The following is a 7144-nucleotide window of genomic DNA, read 5'->3' as shown; positions in this document are numbered from 1 at the left end:
GACTGCTCCCTGCACACACATCTCGGACGCCAGAGGAAAAAGCCAAAGACCATCTGGAACCCTGGTGCACTGAAGCTCCCGGAAGGGGCGGCACAGGTCTTCCTGGTTGCTGCCGCTGCAGAGAGCCCCTGGGCAGCACCCCACGAGCGAACTTGAGCCTCGGGACCACAGGTAAGACCAAATTTTCTGCTGCAAGAAAGCTGCCTGGTGAGCTTGGGACACACGGAAGCAGAATTTCTCTAGAACCGGGCACGTTCTGTGTTTACCGGAAGTCCCACACCCGCGGATCCCGGCCCGCAGCAGCTCTCTGCTCCCAGACCCGGTGAGAGAGAAACCCAACCGCCTGGTCAGGTGGGCACTCCTGAGGCTGCAGAGCGGAAGAGACCACCAACACTCCTCACCCCTGCCCACATCCCTGGCCCAAGAGGAAACTGTATAAGGCCTCTGGGCTCCCGTGGGGGAGGGCCCAGGAGCGGCAGGACCCCTGCCGGAGACACCGCCGGACCCTGAAGGAAACAGACCGGATAAACAGTTCTCTGCACCCAAATCCCGTGGGAGGGAGAGCTAAACCTTCAGAGAGGCAGACAGGCCTGGGAAACCAGAAGAGACTGCTCCCTGCACACACATCTCAGACGCCAGAGGAAAAAGCCAAAGACCATCTGGAACCCTGGTGCACTGAAGCTCCCGGAAGGGGCAGCACAGGTCTTCCTGGTTGCTGCCGCTGCAGAGAGCCCCTGGACAGCACCCCACGAGCAAACCTGAGCCTCGGGACCACAGGTAAGACCAAATTTTCTGCTGCAAGAAAGCTGCCTGGTGAACTCAAGACACAGGCCCACAGGAACAGCCGAAGACCTGTAGAGAGGAAAAACTACACGCCCGAAAGCAGAACACTCTGTCCCCATAACTGACTGAAAGAGAGGAAAACAGGTCTACAGCACTCCTGACACACAGGCTTATAGGACAGTCTAGCCACTGTCAGAAATAGCAGAACAAAGTAACACTAGAGATAATCTGATGGCGAGAGGCAAGCGCAGGAACCCAAGCAACAGAAACCAAGACTACATGCCATCATCGGAGCCCAATTCTCCCACCAAAACAAACATGGAATATCCAAACACACCAGAAAAGCAAGATCTAGTTTCAAAATCATATTTGATCATGATGCTGGAGGACTTCAGGAAAGACCTGAACACACTTAGGGAAGCACAGGAAAACATTAATAAACAAGTAAAAGCCTACAGAGAGGAATCGCAAAAATCCCTGAAAGAATTCCAGGAAAACACAATCAAACAGTTGAAGGAATTAAAAATGGAAATAGAAGCAATCAAGAAAGAACACATGGAAACAACCCTGGATATAGAAAACCAAAAGAAGAGACAAGGAGCTGTAGATACAAGCTTCACCAACAGAATACAAGAGATGGAAGAGAGAATCTCAGGAGCAGAAGATTCCATAGAAATCATTGACTCAACTGTCAAAGATAATGTAAAGCGGAAAAAGCTACTGGTCCAAAACATACAGGAAATCCAGGACTCAATGAGAAGATCAAACCTAAGGATAATAGGTATAGAAGAGAGTGAAGACTCCCAGCTCAAAGGACCAGTAAATATCTTCAACAAAATCATAGAAGAAAACTTCCCTAACCTAAAAAAAGAGATACCCATAGACATACAGGAAGCCTACAGAACTCCAAATAGATTGGACCAGAAAAGAAACACCTCCCGTCACATAATTGTCAAAACACCAAACGCACAAAATAAAGAAAGAATATTAAAAGCAGTAAGGGAAAAAGGTCAAGTAACATATAAAGGGAGACCTATCAGAATCACACCAGACTTCTCGCCAGAAACTATGAAGGCCAGAAGATCCTGGACTGATGTTATACAGACCCTAAGAGAACACAAATGCCAGCCCAGATTACTGTATCCAGCAAAACTCTCAATTAACATTGATGGAGAAACCAAGATATTCCATGACAAAACCAAATTTACACAATATCTTTCTACAAATCCAGCACTACAAAGGATAATAAATGGTAAAGCCCAACATAGGAGGCAAGGTATACCCTAGAAGAAGCAAGAAACTAATCGTCTTGGCAACAAAACAAAGAGAATGAAAGCACACAAACATAACCTCACATCAAATATGAATATAACGGGAAGCAATAATCACTATTCCTTAATATCTCTCAATATCAATGGCCTCAACTCCCCAATAAAAAGACATAAATTAACAAACTGGATACGCAACGAGGACCCTGCATTCTGCTGCCTACAGGAAACACACCTCAGAGACAAAGACAGACACTACCTCAGAGTGAAAGGCTGGAAAACAACTTTCCAAGCAAATGGTCAGAAGAAGCAAGCTGGAGTAGCCATTCTAATATCAAATAAAATCAATTTCCAACTAAAAGTCATCAAAAAAGATAAGGAAGGACACTTCATATTCATCAAAGGAAAAATCAACCAAGATGAACTCTCAATCCTAAATATCTATGCCCCAAATACAAGGGCACCTACATATGTAAAAGAAACCTTACTAAAGCTCAAAACACACATTGCACCTCACACAATAATAGTGGGAGATTTCAACACCCCACTCTCATCAATGGACAGATCATGGAAACAGAAATTAAACAGTGATGTAGACAGACTAAGAGAAGTCATGAGCCAAATGGACTTAACGGATATTTATAGAACATTCTATCCTAAAGCAAAAGGATATACCTTCTTCTCAGCTCCTCATGGTACTTTCTCCAAAATTGACCATATAATTGGTCAAAAAACGGGCCTCAACAGGTACAGAAAGATAGAAATAATCCCATGCGTGCTATCGGACCACCACGGCCTAAAACTGGTCTTCAATAACAATAAGGGAAGAATGCCCACATATACGTGGAAATTGAACAATGCTCTACTCAATGATAACCTGGTCAAGGAAGAAATAAAGAAAGAAATTAAAAACTTTTTAGAATTTAATGAAAATGAAGATACAACATACTCAAACTTATGGGACACAATGAAAGCTGTGCTAAGAGGAAAACTCATAGCGCTGAGTGCCTGCAGAAAGAAACAGGAAAGAGCATATGTCAGCAGCTTGACAGCACACCTAAAAGCTCTAGAACAAAAAGAAGCAAATACACCCAGGAGGAGTAGAAGGCAGGAAATAATCAAACTCAGAGCTGAAATCAACCAAGTAGAAACAAAAAGGACCATAGAAAGAATCAACAGAACCAAAAGTTGGTTCTTTGAGAAAATCAACAAGATAGATAAACCCTTAGCCAGACTAACGAGAGGACACAGAGAGTGTGTCCAAATTAACAAAATCAGAAATGAAAAGGGAGACATAACTACAGATTCGGAGGAAATTCAAAAAATCATCAGATCTTACTATAAAAACCTATATTCAACAAAATTTGAAAATCTTCAGGAAATGGACAATTTCCTAGACAGATACCAGGTATCGAAGTTAAATCAGGAACAGATAAACCAGTTAAACAACCCCATAACTCCTAAGGAAATAGAAGCAGTCATTAAAGGTCTCCCAACCAAAAAGAGCCCAGGTCCAGACCTGTTTAGGGCAGAATTCTATCAAACCTTCATAGAAGACCTCATACCAATATTATCCAAACTATTCCACAAAATTGAAACAGATGGAGCCCTACCGAATTCCTTCTATGAAGCCACAATTACTCTTATACCTAAACCACACAAAGACACAACAAAGAAAGAGAACTTCAGACCAATTTCCCTTATGAATATCGACGCAAAAATACTCAATAAAATTCTGGCAAACCGAATTCAAGAGCACATCAAAACAATCATCCACCATGATCAAGTAGGCTTCATCCCAGGCATGCAGGGATGGTTTAATATACGGAAAACCATCAACGTGATCCATTATATAAACAAACTGAAAGAACAGAACCACATGATCATTTCATTAGATGCTGAGAAAGCATTTGACAAAATTCAACACCCCTTCATGATAAAAGTCCTGGAAAGAATAGGAATTCAAGGCCCATACCTAAACATAGTAAAAGCCATATACAGCAAACCAGTTGCTTACATTAAACTAAATGGAGAGAAACTTGAAGCAATCCCACTAAAATCAGGGACTAGACAAGGCTGCCCACTCTCTCCCTACTTATTCAATATAGTTCTTGAAGTTCTAGCCAGAGCAATCAGACAACAAAAGGAGATCAAAGGGATACAGATCGGAAAAGAAGAGGTCAAAATATCACTATTTGCAGATGACACGATAGTATATTTAAGTGATCCCAAAAGTTCCACCAGAGAACTACTAAAGCTGATAAACAACTTCAGCAAAGTGGCTGGGTATAAAATTAACTCAAATAAATCAGTTGCCTTCCTCTATACAAAAGAGAAACAAGCCGAGAAAGAAATTAGGGAAACGACACCCTTCATAATAGACCCAAATAATATAAAGTACCTCGGTGTGACTTTAACCAAGCAAGTAAAAGATCTGTACAATAAGAACTTCAAGACACTGAGGAAAGAAATTGAAGAAGACCTCAGAAGATGGAAAGATCTCCCATGCTCATGGATTGGCAGGATTAATATGGTAAAAATGGCCATTTTACCAAAAGCAATCTACAGATTCAATGCAATCCCCATCAAAATACCAATCCAATTCTTCAAAGAGTTAGACAGAACAATTTGCAAATTCATCTGGAATAACAAAAAAACCCAGGATAGCTAAAGCTATCCTCAACAATAAAAGGACTTCAGGGGGAATCACTATCCCTGAACTCAAGCAGTATTACAGAGCAATAGTGATAAAAACTGCATGGTATTGGTACAGAGACAGACAGATAGACCAATGGAATAGAATTGAAGACCCAGAAATGAACCCACACACCTATGGTCACTTGATTTTTGACAAAGGAGCCAAAACCATCCAATGGAAAAAAGATAGTATTTTCAGCAAATGGTGCTGGTTCAACTGGAGGGCAACATGTAGAAGAATGCAGATCGATCCATCCTTATCACCCTGTACAAAGCTTAAGTCCAAGTGGATCAAGGACCTCCACATCAAACCAGACACACTCAAACTAATAGAAGAAAAACTAGGGAAGCATCTGGAACACATGGGCACTGGAAAAAATTTCCTAAACAAAACACCAATGGCTTATGCTCTAAGATCAAGAATCGACAAATGGGATCTCATAAAACTGCAAAGCTTCTGTAAGGCAAAGGACACTGTGGTTAGGACAAAACGGCAACCAACAGATTGGGAAAAGATCTTTACCAATCCTACAACAGATAGAGGCCTTATTTCCAAAATATACAAAGAACTCAAGAAGTTAGACCGCAGGGAAACAAATAACCCTATTAAAAAATGGGGTTCAGAGCTAAACAAAGAATTCACAGCTGAGGAATGCCGAATGGCTGAGAAACACCTAAAGAAATGTTCAACATCTTTAGTCATAAGGGAAATGCAAATCAAAACAACCCTGAGATTTCACCTCACACCAGTGCGATTGGCTAAGATCAAAAACTCAGGTGACAGCAGATGCTGGCGAGGATGTGGAGAAAGAGGAACACTCCTCCATTGTTGGTGGGATTGCAGACTGGTAAAACCATTCTGGAAATCAGTCTGGAGGTTCCTCAGAAAATTGGACATTGAACTGCCTGATGATCCAGCTGTACCTCTCTTGGGCATATACCCAAAAGATGCCTCAACATATAAAAGAGACACGTGCTCCACTATGTTCATCGCAGCCTTATTTATAATAGCCAGAAGCTGGAAAGAACCCAGATGCCCTTCAACAGAGGAATGGATACAGAAAATGTGGTACATCTACACAATGGAATATTACTCAGCTATCAAAAACAACGAGTTTATGAAATTCGTAGGCAAATGGTTGGAACTGGAAAATATCATCCTGAGTGAGCTAACCCAATCACAGAAAGACATACATGGTATGCACTCATTGATAAGTGGCTATTAGCCCAAATGCTTGAATTACCCTAGATCCCTAGAACAAACGAAACTCAAGACGGATGATCAAAATGTGAATGCTTCACTCCTTCTTTAAATGAGGAAAAAGAATACCCTTGGCAGGGAAGGGAGAGGCAAAGATTAAAACAGAGACTGAAGGAACACCCATTCAGAGCCTGCCCCACATGTGGCCCATACATATACAGCCACCCAATTAGACAAGATGGATGAAGCAAAGAAGTGCAGACCGACAGGAGCCGGATGTAGATCGCTCCTGAGAGACACAGCCAGAATACAGCAAATATAGAGGCGAATGCCAGCAGCAAACCACTGAACTGAGAATAGGTCCCCTATTGAAGGAATCAGAGAAAGAACTGGAAGAGCTTGAAGGGGCTCGAGACCCCAAAAGTACAACAATGCCAAGCAACCAGAGCTTCCAGGGACTAAGCCACTACCTAAAGACTATACATGGACTGACCCTGGACTCTGACCCCATAGGTAGCAATGAATATCCTAGTAAGAGCACCAGTGGAAGGGGAAGCCCTGGGTCCTGCTAAGACTGAACCCCCAGTGAACTAGTCTATGGGGGGAGGGCGGCAATGGGGGGAGGGTTGGGAGGGGAACACCCATAAGGAAGGGGAGGGGGGAGGGGGATGTTTGCCCGGAAACCGGGAAAGGGAATAACACTCGAAATGTATATAAGAAATACTCAAGTTAATAAAAAAAAAAAAAAAAAAGGGGGGGGGCAGGCTGCTAAAAAAAAAAAAAAAAAAAAAAAAAAAAAAAAAAAAAAAGATTTTATTTAACCATGCCCTTTTGAGTTTTGCATTTGTGTAGTTTTAACATATGTCATATAGGTCCATGGAGGTGAGTGATTAATTATTAGAGTTCTTTAATAATAAATACCACTGATGGGAATACTGAGGGACACTTTTTGGTTCTATGTTAGTGAGGCACATCCGTATTTCATCGAGTAGAAAGGAAGCTGAATGTGCACACTGTAAGTAGCCCAGCAGGTTACACTGCTAACTGTTCTAAGTTAACCTTTAACCTAGGTGTAACACAGATGGAGACTCAAGAGCAATGCAACAGCCTTGTGTATGTGTGAATCATTCACTACACAGAGAGAAGAATGCTGGATGTCTGACTAAAATGCAGTTTAAAGATTCTGTGTGTGTGT

At 42.0% G+C, this 7144-nt stretch overlaps 1 protein-coding gene across 1 annotated transcript in view; it reads left to right on the top strand.

Moving 5' to 3' along the window:
- Positions 1–7144, top strand: part of LOC148003312 (sulfotransferase 1C2A-like) — a 77406-nt gene that overhangs the window by 31207 nt on the left and 39055 nt on the right. The gene's annotated exons all lie outside the window — the stretch shown is intronic.

This window comes from Rattus norvegicus, chromosome 9 (genome assembly GCF_021556685.1).
Source record: "Rattus norvegicus strain SHRSP/BbbUtx chromosome 9, alternate assembly SHRSP_T2T, whole genome shotgun sequence".
Lineage (NCBI taxonomy): Eukaryota > Metazoa > Chordata > Mammalia > Rodentia > Muridae > Rattus > Rattus norvegicus.
Note: the sequence above shows the minus strand (reverse complement) of the source record. Positions and strands in the feature narration are given on the sequence as shown.